Source organism: Schistocerca serialis, chromosome 8 (assembly GCF_023864345.2).
Source record: "Schistocerca serialis cubense isolate TAMUIC-IGC-003099 chromosome 8, iqSchSeri2.2, whole genome shotgun sequence".
Taxonomy (NCBI): domain Eukaryota; kingdom Metazoa; phylum Arthropoda; class Insecta; order Orthoptera; family Acrididae; genus Schistocerca; species Schistocerca serialis.
In genome coordinates, this window is record NC_064645.1 from 97316132 (window position 1) to 97334667 (window position 18536).

Consider the following 18536-nt stretch of genomic DNA (forward strand, 5'->3'; position numbering starts at 1 on the left):
CAACATCTACAATGACATCATTTCCTTTTTCATTGCCTCCTCAATTGCATCACTACTGCCCCTATGTACAACATGTGCTGATTGCACAAACTATCGTTTTAAATATCTCTTTTTGCATAAAAACAATTCAGATAGTTGGTAAATAACATTTGTTTTTAATATTGCAACATAACCTACAACGATGCAGTAAGGGAAGACTGCTATGAAAACCTGTCGGACTTGTGGAACAAAACATTAGAATATGATGTCAAGATAGTAATAGAACAATGAAAATAATCAATTTTTGACAATATAATGTAATCAGATGGATAAAAATCTACTCACCAAGTGGTGGCAGGAAAGTGTACTTATAAAAGAAGGTTATACTATTGCAAGCTTTTGGAACTAGTGGCTCCTTCGTCTGGAAGACGGGTTGAAGGGGAAGGAAGAGGAGTGAAGGAAAAGGACTGGAGAGGTTTGTAAAAAGGGGTAGATTTTGGAAAAGACCTTCAGAACTGCAGGTCAGGGGAGACATACTGGACAGGATGAGAGGGAAAGGCTGGTTATTGGGGACTGTGCCAGGCAAGATTTGAAAACCTGAGATTTTAAAGGTGGAAGAAAGGGTAATATGGAAGGCAGAGATTATTCCAAAAACTACATGTACAAATTAATGAGAGCGAAAAGCTAAGTGCATTTTATGAAATGCAGGTGGAAGGGGAACAGCAAAAAATAGACAGGTCAGAAAATAAAAGATGTAGAAAACTAAAACAGAGTGAAGAAAGGAGTAGTTACTGTGAAGAAATGCCGAGACAGAAGAAATTAAGGTAAATGAAGGGCAGGTGGGTGGCGAGAACCAAGGACATGTTGTAGTGCCAGTTCCCACCTGCAGAGTTCTGAGAAACTGGTGTCTGGGGGGGAGAATCCAGGTAGTGTGTGTGGTGAAACAGGCACTACATCTACATCTACATTTATACTTCACAAGCCACCCAACAGTTTGTGGTGGAGGGCACTTAACGTGCCACTGTCATTACCTCCCTTTCCTGTTCCAGTCGTGTATGGTTCACTGGAAGAACGACTGCCGGAAGCCTCCGTGCATGCTCGAATCTATCTAATTTGACATTTGTGATCTCCTCGGGAGGTAAAAGTAGGGGGAAGCAATATATTTGATACCTCATCCAGAAACGCACTCTCTTGAAAAATGGACAGCAAGCTACACCATGATGCAGAGCGCCTCTCCTGCAGAGTCTGCCACTTGAGTTTGCTAAACATCTCCGTAACGCTATCACGCTTACCAAATAACCCTGTGACGAAATGTGCCGCTCTTCTTTGGATCTTCTCTATCTCCTCTCTCAACCCAGCCTGGTACAGATCCCACACTGATGAGCAGCACTCAAGTATATAGGTCGAACGAGTGTTTTGTAAGCCACCTCCTTTGTTGATGGACAACATTTTCTAAGGACTCTCCCAATCAATCTCAACCTGGCACCCGCCTTACCAACAATTAATTTTATATGATTATTCCACTTCAAATCGTTCCGCACGCATACTTCCAGATATTTTACAGAAGTAACTGCTACCAGTGTTTGTTCCGCTATCATATAATCATACACTAAAGGGTCCTTCTTTCTATGTATTCACAATACATTACATTTGTCTATGTTAAGGGTCAGTTGACACTCCCTGCACCAAGTGCCTATCCGCTGCAGATCTTCCTGCATTTCGCTGCAATTTTCTAATGCTGCAACTTCTCTGTATACTACAGCATCATCCGCGAAAAGCCGCATGGAACTTCCGACACTATCTACTAGGTCATTTATATATATTGTGAAAAGCAATGGTCCCATAACACTCCCCTCTGGCACACCAGAGGTTACTTAAACGTCTGTAGATGTCTCTCTATTGAGAACAACATGCTATGTTCTGTTTGCTAAAAACTCTAAAATCCAGCCACACAGCTGGTCTGATATTCCGTAGGCTCTTACTTTGTTTATCAGGCGGCAGTGCGGAACTGTATCGAACGCCTTCCGGAAGTCAAGGAAAATGCCATCTGCCTGGGAGCCTGTATCTAATATTTCCTGGGTCTCATGAACACATAAAGCGAGTTGGGTCTCACACGATCGCTGTTTCCGTAATCCATGTTGATTCCTACAGAGTAGATTCTGGGTTTCCAGAAATGACATGATACGCGAGCAAAAAACATGTTCTAAAATTCTACAATAGATCAATGTCAGAGATATAGGTCTACAGTTTTGTGCATCTGCTCGATGACCCTTCTTGAAGACTGGGACTACCTGTGCTCTTTTCCAATCATTTGGAACCTTCCGTTCCCATAGAGACTTGCGGTACATGGCTGTTAGAAGGGGGGCAAGTTCTTTTGTGTACTCTGTAGAATCGAATTGGTATCCCGTCAGGTGCAATGGACTTTCCTCTGTTGAGTGATTTCAGTTGCTTTTCTATTCCTTGGATACTTATTTTGATGTCAGCCATTTTTTCGTTTGTGCGAGGATTTAGAGAAGGAACTGCAATGCAGTCTTCCTCTGTGAAACAGCTTTGGAAAAAGGTGTTTAGTATTTCAGCTTTATGCGTGTCATGCTCTGTTTCAATGCAATCATCATCTCGGAGTGTCTGGATATGCTGTTTTGAGCCACTTACTGATTTAATGTAAGACCAGAACTTCCTAGGATTTTCTGTCAAGTCGATACATAGAATTTTACTTTTGAATTCACTGAACGCTTCACGCATAGCCCTCCTTATGCTAACTGTGACATCGTTTAGCTTCTGTTTGTCTGAGAGGTTTGCAGTGAAGCTCTCTTTGCTTTCACAGTAGTTTCCTAACTTTGTTGTTGAACCACGGTGGGTTTTTCCCGTCCCTCACAGTTTACTCAGCACGTACCTGTCTAAAACACATTTTACGATTGCCTTGAACTTTTTCCATAAACAGTCAACATTGTCAGTGTCAGAACAGAAATTTTCGTTTTGATCTGTTAGGTAGTCTGAAATCTGCCTTCTATTACTCTTGCTAAACAGATAAACCTTCCTCCCTTTTTTTATATTCCTATTTACTTCCATATTCAGGGATGCTGCAACAGCTTTATGATCACTGATTCCCTGTTCTGTGCTTACAGAGTCGAAAAGTTCGGGTCTGTTTGTTATCAGTAGGTCCAAGATGTTATCTCCACGAGTCGGTTCTCTGTTTAATTGCTCGAAGTAATTTTCGAATAGTGCACTCAGTATAATGTCATTTGATGCTCTGTCCCTACCACCCATCTTAAACATCTGAGTGTCCCAGTATATATCTGGTAAATTGAAATCTCCACCTAAGACTATAACATGCTGAGAAAATTTATGTGAAATGTATTCCAGATTTATTCTCAGTTGTTCTACCACTAATGCTGCTGAGTTGGGAGGTCAGTAAAAGGAGCCAATTGTTAACCTAGCTCGATTGTTGAGTATAACCTCCACCCATAATAATTCACAGGAACTATCCACTTCTACTTCACTACAGGATAAACTACTACTAACAGCGACAAACACGCCACCACCAGTTGCATGCGATGTAACCTTTCTAAACACTGTCTGTGCCTTTGTAAAAATTTCAGCAGAATTTATCTCTGGATTCAGCCAGGTTCTGTACCTATAATGATTTCAGCTTTGGTGCTTTCTATCAGCACTTGAAATTCTGGTACTTTACCAATGCAGCTTCGACAGTTTACAATTACAATACCGATTGCTGCTTGGTCCCCGCGTGTCCTGACTTTGCCCCGCACCCTTTGAGGCTGTTGCCCTTTCTGTACTTGCCCAAGGCCATCTAACCTAAAAACCGCCCAGTCCACACCACACAACCCCTGCTACCTGTGTAGCCACCTGCTGTGTGTAGTGGACTCCTGACCTATCCAGCGGAACCTGAAAGCCCACCACCCTATGGCACAAGTCGAGGAATCTGCAGCCCACACGGTCGCAGAACCATCTCAGCCTCTGATTCAGACTCTCCACTCAGCTCTGTACCAAAGGTCCGCAGTCAGTCCTGTCGATGATGCTGCAGATGGTGCACTCTGCTTTCATCCCAATAGCGACACTGGCAGTCTTCACCAAATCAGATAGCTGCTGGAAGCCAGAGAGGATTTCCTCCGATCCATAGCGACACATATCATTGGTGCCAACATGGGCGACCACCTGCAGATGGGTACCCTGTACCCTTCATGGCACCTGGAAGGACCCTTTCCACATCTGGAATGACTCCCCCCCCGGGTATGCACACGGAATGCACATTGGTTTTCTTCCCCTCTCTTGCTGCCATACCCCTAAGGTGTCCCATTACGCACCTGACGTTGGAGCTCCCAACTACCAGTAAGCCCACCCTCTGTGACCACCTGGCTCTTGCAGACTGAAGGGCAACCTCTGGAACAGGACAAGCAGCCATGTCCGGCTGAAGATCAGTATCAGCTGGAGACAGAGCCTGAAACCGGTTCGTCCGACAAACTGGAGAGGCCTTCCGTTCAGCCCTCCAGAATGTCTTTCGCCCCCTGCCACACCTCGAGATGACCTCCCACTCTACCACAGGTGAGGGGTCAGCCTCAATGTGGGCAGTATCCCGGACAACTACAGCCGTAGTCCGATTGGGGGAATGCGTGAGACGAGCTGGCTGTCCCCGACAAACCCCCATCCGGACCCTCACAGTGATGCCCATTGGCAACAGCCTCAAGCTGTGTGACCGAAGCCAACACTGCTTGAAGCTGGGAGTGAAGGGATGCCAACTCAGCCCGCATCCGAACACAGCAGTCGCAGCACTGAGGTCATGACTGTCATGTTGTAGAGCATGCTCTGAAATAGGATATTGTGTGTTGTCAGTATACATGCTTATGCTCATTCATTCTATCTGATAACTTAGTGGTAGTCATGCTGATGTAAAAGGTTGAACAGTGTTCACTTAGCTGCTGGTATATGACGTGTCATTTCACAGATGGCTCTCCCTTTGATAGTATCTTTTGCCAATTGCAGGGCTGGTATAAAGTGGCAGTAGAAAGGTGCATAGGGCAAGTCTTGCAGTGTGGATGGTCACAGGGGTAAGAACCATGGGGTAGGGAGATGGATGTAGAAGGATCATAGGATCTGACAAGGATATTGCAGAGACTGGGAGGGTGACGAAAAGCTATTCTAGGTGTGCCAGGGGGCAAAATCTCAGACAGAATGGTTCTCATTTCAGGTCCTGATTTCAGCAAACCATGGCCTTGTCAAAGTAGCTGATTAATGCATTCAAGACCAGGATAATACTGACTGACAAGATCAGCAGTACCAGGGTTGGATGGATGGCCTGGGAAATGTGCTTTGGACTAGGCTGGTGGGGCAGTTATGTTCATTGAAGGGTGAGGCAAGAATGGTGGTGTATTGCTGTAAAGACTACAAGAGTCTGCATCTGAGCAAATTTGTTTGCCTTGAATGCCAAGGCTGGATGATGTGCAGTCCCCAACAATCAGTCTTTCCCCCTCATCCTCTCCAGTAAGTCTTCCCTAACCTGCAGTTCTGAATGACTTTTCCAAAACTTAGCCCTTTTCCTAAATCTCTTGTGTCCTTTTCCTTCACTCTGCTTCCTTCCCCTTCAACCCTCCTACTGGAAGGTTCAAAATGCTTGAAATGCTATAACATTCGTTTATGTGTGTGTTTTCCTGCTGCTGCTTGTGAGTAGATTTGTATACATCCAGTTACAGTATATTGTCAAGATAGTAATAGGTGATTTTAATGCAAAAGTGGAAAAGAGGATGTTTCCAAACCAGCTTTTCGAAATGAAAGTTTGTATGAGAAAAGTAAAGATGAAGCCATCTGGCTGATAAATTTTGCTACATCATCTGACGTGGTTATTAGCAGCACTGCCTTTCCTCATAAACATGTGCATAAAGAAGCCTGGAACAGTAGATCAGATTGACCATGTTCTCATAGATAACAGACATAGAGGAGTGGAAATTGGGTAACTTTATGATCTAATAATATGAAAATAAGAATCACGTTGAAGGAAACATCTAAAACAAAATACAGGCCTGGAAATGTGACCAGATATGATTGGGAAAACAAAATAGGGACAGAAGAAATACTGATATACAAAGTTGAAATTTCATACTGATTTGAGATTTTAAGTAGCATGAGAGAACATTATGAAATGTTTGTTTCAGTGCTGGAATAGAATAAAAGAAGTCACTCTCACAGCTCCAGTAAAGAAAGGCAGGAAGATGTGGTTTGATGAAGAATATGAGGAAGTTGAATACAAGGTTATGACACTATGCAGAAAATGGCTACAAGCAAATAGATAGGTATTAGCAGGTACAAAAGCAGGCTAATAAAATACATCATAAGAAAAACAAACATACCTAAAACAACAGACTGAATCTGTTCATGCATATCATCAAAATAACAACATTAGGAAAATGTTGGGGCATTCAACAAAATTAAGAGGTTTTAATTACAATTGTAAGGTGATGAAGGATAAGGATGGCAATGTGCTAATTGAACCGTGCAAAATGTTACCAACAAACAAGGAACATTTTGACATTCTACTGAGCTGTTCTGATATAGAATCACCAATTACAAATTACAGCAGCAGTGCTAATAATGGCCAAATTCCAGAACTGACACAAAAAGAGGTACTGGAAAGTATAAAACACCTAGAAAATGTGAAGGCAACTGGGAGTGATGAAATTCCAGCTGAGATGCTAAAATTTGGAAGGGAAGCACTGCATAGGTGTTTCTATCACTCGATACAGGTAATCTGGAAAACTGAGACAAAACCAACAGAATGGCAAGAATTATCAGTAGTCCGGACACATAAAAAAGAAAACCAGTGATGATTTCGGAAACTGTAAGGGAATGTCACTAATTAATGTAGCCCATAAAATTTTATCTTATTAATGCTAAACCACTTGAAACTATGCACAGAAAATATAGGCAGGTATTATCAAAATGGGTTTCAAAGAAATTCGCTACTGACAAGTACACTCATCAGCCGGAACACAGACCACGTACCTAATAGCCGGTATGACCATCTTTGACATGGTTGTGTCATGGAAGCAATGGGGCCTTGGTAGATCGCTGGAGAGAGTTGGCATTACATCTTCATCTGTTAGAAAGCATGCATCATAATCTGAAATGCTTTGAAAATTAAAATATTAGAGCCCACACTACAAACAATAGGTCTAGATTAAGTTGTAAGGTAATAATTTGGTGGGCTCTACTTAAAGAAAAGAGCTACTGTAAATGTGATGTGATGAGGCAGACTACAAGCTGAAGTGTCTTCGCCGTAAATTCCAGGGAGGGGGTGATGAGTTCTTGACACCATGTTCAGTCACACTCCAGATGTGTTCAATTCGGTTGAGATCTGGTGATGTGGGGTCAGCACATCACATCCGGGTAATCCACATGCTGTCACAATAAGCAACAATAATGAGCATAATAATTTCCAGAATGCTTCAATGGGAAGCCCCTCTGGTGAGAATAAAAGAGGATCAGACAGTTTCAAGAACGTTCATGGAGAAATAATTTGGCATCAGACCAAGGGGGTGACCCAGGAGTTCATGGGTAAATGAAATTAAAACAGTATGCAACAGGATGGGTGTAAATAATTGGTAGGATGTAACACAATACAAAAGCATTTGGAGGCAACATGACAAATTTGCACTGGAGCTTCAATTCCCTTAGAAGCCAAGAAGAAGAACAACTTATGGGATATTCGCTTTAAATACAAGATAAAAAATAGGCTTCTTTGTGGCTCTGTGATAAGAGTTGTTGTGGATCACTGTATCTGTAATTCTTGGTTTTCCGAAAAAAATCAATGGCATGTGCTGATCTTTATTTTCCAATTTCCAACTGTTGTTATTGTTGTTGTTGTTGTGATCTTCAGTCCTGAGACTGGTTTGATGCAGCTGTCCATGCTACCCTACCCTGTGCAAGCTTCTTCATCTCCCAGTACTTAATGCAACCTACATCCTTCTGAATCTGCTTAGTGTATTCATCTCTTGGTCTCCCTCTATGATTTTTACCCTCCACGCTGCCCTCCAATGCTAAATTTGTGATCCCTTGATGCCTCAGAACATGTCCTACTAACTGGTCCCTTCTTTTTGTCAAATTGTGCCACAAACTCCTCTTCTCCCCAATTCTATTCAATACTTCATCATTAGTTATGTGATCTACCCATCTAATCTTCAGCATTCTTCTGTAGCACCACATTTCGAAAGCTTCTATTCTCTTCTTGTCCAAACTATTTATCGTCCATGTTTCACTTCCATAAGGCTACACTCCATACAAATACTTTCAGAAACGACTTCCTTACACTTAAATCTATACTCGATGTTAACAAATTTCTCTTGCCAGAAACGCTTTCCTTGCCATTGCCAGTCTACATTTTATATCCTCTCTACTTCTACCACAATCTGTTATTTTGCTCCCCAAATAACAAAACTCCTTTACTACTTTAAGTGTCTCATTTCCTAATCTAATTCCCTCAGCATCACCCGCCTTTATTCGACTACATTCCATTATCCTCGTTTTGCTTTTGTTGATGTTCATCTTATATCCTCCTTTCAAGACACTGTCCATTCCGTTCAACTGCTCTTCCAAGTCCTTTGCTGTCTCTGATAGAATTACAATGTCATCGGCGAACCTCAAAGTTTTTATTTCTTCTCCATGGATTTTAATACCTACTCCGAATTTTTCTTTTGTTTCCTTTACTGCTTGCTCAATATACAGATTGAATAACATTGGGGAGAGGCTGCAACCCTGTCTCACTCCCTTCCACACCACTGCTTCCCTTTAATGCCCCTCGACTCTTATAACTGCCATCTGGTTTCTGTACAAATTGTAAATAGCCTTTTGCTCCCTGTATTTCACCCCTGCCACCTTTAGAATTTGAAAGACAGTATTCCAGTCAACATTGTCAACAGCTTTCTCTAAGTCTACAAATGCTAGAAATGTAGGTTTGCCTTTCCTTAATCTTTCTTCTAAGATAAGTCGTAAGGTCAGTATTGCCCCACGTGTTCCAACATTTGTACGGAATCCAAACGGATCTTCCCCGAGGTCGGCTTCTACCAGTTTTTCCATTCGTCTGTAAAGAATTCGCGTTAGTATTTTGCAGCTGTGACTTATTAAACTGATAGTTCTATAATTTTCACATCTGTCAACACCTGCTTTCTTTGGGATTGGAATTATTATATTCTACTTGAAGTCTGAGGGTATTTAGCCTGTCTCATACATCTTGCTCACCAGATGGTAGAGTTTTATCAGGACTGGCTCTCCCAAGGCTGTAAGTAGTTCTAATGGAATGTTGTGGAGACAGAAGGTTGTTAACAACTTACACAGAAACCAGACAGCATATGACATGAAAGGGGGCAGTAAGTGAGAAAGGAGTAAGACAGGGTTATAGCCTATCCGCATTATTGTAAATTGAGCATGTAGTAATGGGAGCAAAGGAGAATTTTTTAATTTTCTATTATTAGTTTGCATTTTATATCCCTAGTACATCACCCGTCATCGTTTCTTTTGCTGCCGGAACAGCAAAACACATTTACTGATTTTAGTATGTCATTTCCTTATCTACCTCCCTCAGCAGCATATGATATAGTTTGACTACATTTTATTAAACTTGTTTTACTTTCTTGATGTTCATCTAATGGCCTCTTTTTTTTTTTTCAAGACTCTATCCATTCTGTTTAACTAATGTCGGATGTCATAACAGTCTCTCTGAACTTTGATTCCCTTTCCAAATTTCTGCTTGGTTCCTTTACTGCTTGCTTGATGTGCAGATTGAATAACATTGGGGTGAGCCTTCAACCAACTACTGCTTCCCCTTCATGTCATTCAGTTGTTATAACTGCAGTCTGGTTTCTGTAAAAGCTAGGTAATTTTTCACTCTCTGTATTTTATCCCTGCAACCTTCATAATTTCAAAGAGTGCATTTGAGTCAACATTGTCACAAACTATCTCTAAATCTGCAAATGCTTTTTTAACCTATCTTCTAAGATAAGTTGTAAGACCAGTATTGCTTTGTGTTTTCCTGCATTTCTACAAACCCCAAATGGATCTCACCTGAGGCCAGTTTTCCCCAGTTTTACCACTCTTCTGTACATAATTTGCGTCAGTATTTTGCAACCATGGGTTATTACACAGATAGTTGGTAATATTTACACCTGGTAGCACCTGCATTCTTTGGAATTCGAATTATTATATTCTTATCGAAGTCTGAGTGTATTTCATATGTCACATATATCTTGCACATCAGGTGGAATAGTTGTGTAATGGCTGAATCCCCTAAGGATCTCATTAATTCTGAGAGAATGTTGTCTACTCCAGGGACTTATTTTGGCTTAGGTCTTTCAGAGCTCTGTCAAATTTTTTGCCACAGTATAATATCTCTCATTTTGTCATCTGCTTTCTCTTAATTTTTTATAGTATTGTCTTGAACTTCATTCCATTTGTAAACCCTTATATGTATTATGTCCACCTTTCACCTTTCCATTCTTTCCTTAATACTGGCTCGCCATCAAAACCCTTGATATTCACACAGCTGCTTTTTGTTTCTCCAAAGGCCTCTTTTTAATTTTCCTGTAGGCATCGTCTATATTTTCCCTAGTCATGCATACTTCTAAAGCCTTGCATTTGTCCTCTAGTCATTCCTGTTCAGCCATTTTGCACTTTGTTAATTTCTTTTTAGACTTTGTGTTCAATTTCACATGCTCCATTTGGTGCATTTTCACATTTTCTACTCTCATCACTTAAATTCAGCATTGGTTTCTTCATTTTATCCAGATATCATCTCCTTAATTTCCTACGTTTCTGCATTTCCTTATGTTATGATACGCAATTTATAACCAAGAATGGCCAGTGATCACATCTCCAGTTGGTAATGTTTTGTAGTTTAAAATCTAGTTTTGAAATCTGTGTCTTACAATTCTGTAATCAATCTGTTACTTTCTGGTGTCTCCAGGTCTCTTCCATATGTATAACCTTCTTTCACATTTTCTAAACAAAGTGTTGGCATTATTAAATTACGATCTCTGAAATTCTGCCAGGCAACTCCTCTTATCATTCGTATCTCCCAGTCCATGTTTTCCCACTATTTTTCTGTCTCTTTTTTTTTTTTTCTCAATTTCTGTTGAATTCCAGTCTCCTGTCGCAATCAAATTTTCATCTCCTTTAATGACTTGGGTAGTTTCTTTTATCCCATCCTGCATTCTTTCATTCACTGCATCATCTGTGGAGTTAGCAGGCCCTCTGCTATGCACCTCATGGTGGTTTGCATAGTATAGAGGTAGATAAACTTGTACAGTTGTGGTGGGCATTGGCTTTGGATCTGTACTGACTATGCCTTCACTATGCTATCCATAGTAGCTTATGTGCATTGCTATTTTCTTACTTATTATTAAACCTACTCCCGTACTTGATACTGTGTTGCTAATACTATATGTATGTGACCAGAAGACCTGTTCTTTCTGCCACTGCACTTCACTGATTGCCACTGTATCTTAGTTGACCTTATCCATTTCCTTTTAAAATCTGTAATCTATGTACTTGGTTAAGAGATCTAAGATTCCATAACCAAACTGTGTAATGCCAGTTTTGTTTTTCTTGATGACAATATTCTTCTGACATTACTTTCAATAAATGCGTTAAAGCATCTTTTATGCTTTTCATTGCTGTTAACTCTTTTCTAAACTTAAAGAAATGAATGTATCATTGTTTAAAGCTGCCCTAATGTGATGTGTAGCTTAGTTCTTGGAGTTTGCTGGCTGTGAGGAAAGGAAAGCTGTGGGAGTGATTCACTAGAAAACCTTAACTGTACCACTTCATTGGAGTAGAAATTGTTCCTTTTGCCACAGTTTTAAGTGTTAAAAAGCTGTGAACCACGGGGGAGGAATAGATACATGAGTGAGGAGTGAAAAACACTGTGTGGTTCAATAGATACTTGTCTTCCACATTGTCATCTCTAAGCGTGCTCTATAGAGATGATCTCTGGAAAAAAAGAAAAGAAAAAGGAATTCAAAGTGTTCAATTGTGATTACAAGGGTAATGCAGTTCTTGGGTGACTTTCTCACTTAACAACTTGCCACTTTATCTCCTTTTTTACTTACAATTTGAAAATTACTGCACTTTCAACACTGGCCTCAATACTATGTACATTTGGCCTGGGTTTCTCTCATGTAAGTATTCTTAAACTTTCTCTGCCAATTGTAAAAAGTGAGGAAAATTAGGGTTCAATGTCCTGTCAGAATTGAGATCATTAGAGAGGGAGCACATGCTCAGATTGTTTCAAGGACAGAGGAGAAAATTATCTGTGTTCTTTCGAAGGAACCTTCTCTGCATTTGTTTGCAGCAATTTAGGGAAATCACAGAAAAACTAAACTGGGATGACTGGACATAGACTTCAACATCAAAAAAATGTTCAAATGTGTGTGAAATATTATGGGACTTAACTGCTAAGGTCATCAGTCCCTAAGCTGATACACTACTTAACCTAAATTATCCTAAGGACAAACACACACACCCATGCCTGAGGGAGGACTCGAACCTCCGCCGGGACCAGCCGCACTTCAACATCATTCTCCCAAAAGCAAGTCTACATATACATCTACTTCTACATTTGTACTACTCCACAAGCCACCATACAGTGCATAACAGAGGGTACCCTGCACCATTACCTATTGTTTCCCTTCCTGTTACACTCACAGGTAGCATGAGGGAGAAACGACTGTCGATATTCATCCGTATTATGAGCCCTTATTTCTCATATCTTATCTTCATGGTCATTACATGAAATACATGTTGGTGGCAGTAGGATCATTCTGCAGTCAGCTTCAAATGCCAGTTCTCAAAATTTGCTCAATAATGTTCCTCACAAAGAATGATTCTTCCCTCCAGATATTCTCGTTTGGATTCCTGAAGCAATACTGTAACACCTGCATTTTGTTTGAACATACCAGTAACATCTAGCAGTCCATGTTTGAATGGCTTAAATGTCTTCCTTTATTGTTACCTGGTGCAGATCCCAGACACCTTAACAGCACTCCAGGATAGGTTGCACTAGTGTCCTAGATGTGGTCTCCCTTCCAGGTGAACCATAATTTCCTAAAATTAGCCCAGTAAACCAAAGTTGACCATTTGATTTCCATACCACAATTCTCACATGCTCGTTCCACATTATGTGGAAATATTTAAATGACATGACAGCATCAAGCAGGACACTACTAATGTTGTATCCAAACATTAATAGTTGGTTTTTCCTACTCATCTACATTAACTTACATTTTTCTAGATTTAGAGGCAGCTATCATTCATCACACCAACTAGAAATTTTGTCTTTCATCTTGTATGTTTATACAGTCACTTGTCTTTGGCACCTTCCTGTACACCACAGAATTGTCGACAAACAACAGCAGATTGCTACCCACCTTATCTGTCAGATCATTTATGTGTATAGAAAATAATAGTGGTTTGATCACACTTCCTTGGGGCACTCCTTATGATAGCCTTGTGTCTAATGAACACTCGCAGTAGAGGATAACACACTGGGTTCTATTACTTAAGAAGCCTTTGAGCCAATTGTATATCTGGGAACCTATTTCATCTGCTCTTATCTTCATTAACAGACTGCAGTGGGGTACTGTGTCAAATGCTTTTCGGAAATCTTAGAAATATCACCAGCTGCAACATAGTCACAGAAATACGGAATCTGCCTGTTGCCCTCCATCCGTAGTTCATAGTGTATCATATGAGGAAGGCGCAGGCTGAGTTTCACATGAATGATGCTTTCTAAAATTGTACTGGACATAAGCTTTTCAGTTCCTAGGAAATTTATTACATTTGAACTCGGAATATGTTCTAGAATCCTGCAGCAAACCAATGTTAAGAATATTGGTCTGTAATTTTGATGGTCCGTTCTTCTACCCTTCTTGTATACTGGAGTCATCTATGTTTTTTTTTCCAGTCACTTGGGTCTTTGCGCTGGGTGGGAGATTCACAATAAACAAGCTATGTAAGGGGCCAGTACGATGGAGTACTCTTTGCAAAACCAAACTGAGATTCCAATGGGGCCTGGCGACTTACTTGTTTTCTAATCTTCCAGTTGTTTCTCTGTGCCGAGGATGCTTATTACTGCGTCATTCCTGCAGCACTCTGTGTAATGGTCGAATGATATGTTTGTCAATCTACCTGCATGAACATTTCTTAAACTTGGAATTTAAAACTTCAGCTTGTTTTTTTCTGTCTTCAATTGCCAGCCCAGACTGGTCAGTGAGTGACTGGATGGAAGCCTTAGACCTGCTTAGCGATTTTACGTAGGACCAGAATTTTCTTGAGTTCTCATCAGCCAGACCTTTTGCTAAGGTATGATGGTGATAGTTGTTGAATGCTTCGTGCAGAGATCTTTTCACAGATGCACAAATCTCTACTAAGTTTTGTCTGTCATCATTTGTGCATTCTCTTTTGAACTGAGAGTGCAACAGCCTTTGCTTCCTCAGCATTTTCTGAATTTTGTGTGTGCTAGCCACTGTGCAACCTCGCTTGGTTTCTGCCATTTGTTCACTCTGTGTGAAAAGGGGTGTGAGTGACTACATTATATATTGAAGTACCAGGACTAATAGTTTTAGAATCCAATTATACTCATAATGTAACTTTTTATTATTATTGGATTTTAATTTCAAATATGCTCTAATATTTGTAAATTGCAGCACCTGCGTATGTGACTAAACTGAATTTTATACTACAGATTTAGTATATGTCAACATTCAAAGAGGTAAGATTACAAGGCTGTACAAGATCTGTAATCCTAAAAAGTCTGTGCTATGTGAAGTGTCTGTATGTTGCAAACAGAGTCCATAACCTCTTCACAGGGATGAAGAGCTACCTTGATATGCTTCTCAGGAATTTCCGCCTGTTACTTGCAAAGCATTAGCTTTAATTTCCAGAGGATAATGATGAACAAGCGGGCAGTCAATAAATTGCGTTTAGTGTGCAACGTTTAGTGTGCGACAGTCTGGAAAATGTGCAATATAGAGAAACAGTGGCACATGATATTCTTCAATGGAGATTATCATATTCCTTGTAGTGTGGTCCATACATAATAAGATCAGTTATCCCCTCAAGTCTCCTATTAGAGGTTTAGTCTTCCAGCAGGAGACCTGAGGAGATAAAAGATCACACTACTTACTGATGCAGGCACTAGCTGTTGAGAATGACCCAAATGTCAAAACTGAGCTAACCAACAAATAATATGTGAGTGTTGACTGTTAAACTGTGTCGTCTGCCTTTAAATGTTCCTTCGCAAAGGAAAATCCAGAGATACTGCCCCCATTGCATTCTTGTGTAAAACTGGACAAAGCCCAAGGGCCTCATGGAATTCCTATCAGACTGTATATAGAATTTCGGGCTGAGTTAGCAACGTATCTCCTGCTTACCCTTTTTAACATTAATATGCTGTAGATCCCTCAAACAAAAAATTTTACCCAGTATTTTTAAGTTAGCACAGATAACACTCTTCTACAAGTAAATCAGCAAAAGTGATTCACAAAACTTCCATCCAGTATCATTGATATACAACTGTTGTAGAATCTTTGGACATATTCTGAACTGAAACATATCGAGGTATCTCAAACAGAATGATACCCTACAGGTAGCTCAGCATGATTCTGAAAGGATCAGGCATAGAAAACCCAACTCGCACTATCTCAAATGACATCCTGAAAGTGGTGGAACGAGGTAATCACATACCTGCAGTGTTTCTTGACTTGCAGAAAACATTAGACTCAGTAGCACACCTTTAATTAAAATAACAATATGATTATATGGGATATCAAACAAAGTTTGTGGTTGGGTTGAGAGTTTTGTGGTAGAGAGGAGAGCAGGATATTATCTTGGATGAAGAGTCTCTGACAAAGTAGATGTAACTTCAGTCATGCATCATGGAAGTATGGTGAGGTCCTTGTTGCTCATGTTGTGTATTAATCACCTGGTAGACAATATTAATATGAGGTTGAATCAGAAAGTCCTTGCCCCAATTTCTTAATACAGGTACATACAGATAATTTCAAATACATACAGTTCAGATACATACCTTACACTACTTTTCCACTTGTTCACACGCCAATTCAAACATTTGTCACATCACAGTGCTAAATTTGATATGTCCCTGTAGTAGAATTCATTCGGCTGACTGTGGAACCACTGTTGGACTGCTATCTCGGTTTCATTGCTGCACTTGAATCACTGTCCTACCAGGAACTTCTTCAACAGACTGAAAACATGGAAATCACTGGGGACGAGTTCATGACTGAGTGGTGGTTGGGCCCAAACTCTTCCAGTGAAATGACCGGAACTTGGCGGTGGTTCTGAATGGTATATGTGGCTTTGCATTGTCCTGGAGGATAACTATGTTCTCCACATCAAAGATCCCTCGGGGGCTTATTCCTGACGGCAGCCCACAGGCATGACAGTGTGGATCAATAACAGTTGGCATCAATAGTTGAACTTAGTGGCATCAAGTCCACCAAGAAGGACCGTGGCAATCCCAGAAGATTTAACATAACTTTCCTAACAGATGCCACTGAACAGAATTTTTTTGTAACAGGTGAACCAACATGTTTCTGCACCGTGCTCTGCTGCTTTGACTCCAGTGTGAAATGCAGTATTTTACTAGTAACAGTGTGGTCCAGGAAACTATCACCCCCTCGCAATCATCCACTTGCCTTTCATCATGTCATCCAGTTGCTTACACACACACACACACACACACACACACACACACACACTCTCTCTCTCTCTCTCTCTCTCTCTCTCTCTCTCTCTCTCTCTCTCTGACATGAGACCTTCCTGTAACCCAAGGACCTGTGAACACTATTGTAAACATTCCCATATAAAATACTGAGCTCAGGGAAATATCCTTGATATGCACACACAGATCCACTTTCACCCTTGCATCCACATGGGAATTGTTGTCACCAGTCAGTGATGAATGTGGCGTCCTGGAATGCTATTTTTATGCAAGTCTTCATGGTTCATGGCCTTTTGTGAACTCATACCACCACCACCACCACCACCACCACCACCATCCAAATTTTGCAAAGTGAGACATTTTTCTCCATGCATTGGATACATTGGCCTGTGGATTTCTTTGGGTGTTGGTCATTAGCTCCATAGAAAATTAACTGTACTTTGTTGCTCGTGTGCTGTGGACATGTGAAGTACAGCCATGATCTTCAATTACTGACAGCAATGGTGTGTCTTGGAGCTGTCGGCAGGTAAGGCCAGGCTTGTCCAGGAAAGGTCCACTGCTGGGGCTGGATTTGTTGACTTTGGATTTAGGGCAGTAATTTGGCTGAAAAGGGGGGGGGGGGGGAGGTTGGGCAAAGACTGATTTGCCCTCATAGTATCCTGAGACTTTCTGCAGGTGATGCGGTTACTGTATAATGAAGTTACATTTGAAGAAAGCTGTACCAATATTAAATTAGGTCTTGATAAGATTTTGAAGCATTGCAGATGTTTGCAACTGGCTTTCAAACTTAATACATGCATTTCAAGAAAACAAAAATCATAGTATCCAAAGGCAGTGATACCAATGAGTCACAATTGGAATCGGGCAGCTTATACAAATACTGTGTGTAAAAAATATGTAAGGATATAAAATGGAATGGCCAAATTTGCTCAGTCAAGAGTAAAGCAGATGGCAACTTCGATTCATTGTTAGAATACTGGCAAAATGCAATAGGTCTACAAAGGAAATTGCTTACAAAACTCTAATGCAACCAATCCTAGCATATGGTTCAAGTGAATGAGACGTGTACCAAGCAGGGCTAATTGGGAGATGGAAGCTGTACAAAGAAGGGCAATTCAGATGGTCACAGATAAGTTTTACACCTGGGATATGTCACAGAGAAGGTGTAAAATGTGAATTGGCAGATGCTTGATAATAGATGGTGCTACAGTAGTATTAATGCCTGTGGGTAGCTCTAATAAACAACAATATCAACTATCTGATGAAAGCCAATTTAAGTGTTTCAAGAACGAGTATTACTTGGAGAATCTAGGAATAATCTATAGCGACCTAAGCATTGCTCCCATAGGGATTACAAAGACAATATTGGAATAAATATAATCTGCTCTTAGGCCTGTAATCAATTGATCCCATGCAAGTGTGGAATGAAAAGAAGTCTTAATACTTGATGCAATGAAAGGCTCTCTCTGCGGTGCACTCCAGTGATTTGGAGAGAAGAGATGCAGATGCAGACGGAGATTAAAACTGTTTATTGTACCAGGACTCAAACCTGGAACCTTGCATTTTATTGGCAGTGTTCTTGGTGACTGAGCTATCCAAGCATGATCCGTGACCCCTGTTCCCTGTCCTACTTTCCAACTTTGGCAGAAGTATTCTAGCATACCATCCTGAACAGTGTTCCTGGAAGAAAAGATATTTGCGGAGAAATGGCTTATCTACATCCTACTGATTTGTTTCCAGAATGAATCTTCATTTTCTCATAGGACCACAGGCCAATTTGAAACATTCCGGCAGATTAAAACTCTGCAGCTGGCTG

General features: G+C 40.7%; 1 protein-coding gene across 1 annotated transcript in view; it reads left to right on the forward strand.

Annotated features, from left to right (window-relative positions):
• The window catches only part of LOC126416286 (5-oxoprolinase), a 164548-nt gene that overhangs the window by 133257 nt on the left and 12755 nt on the right, over positions 1–18536 (forward strand). The gene's annotated exons all lie outside the window — the stretch shown is intronic.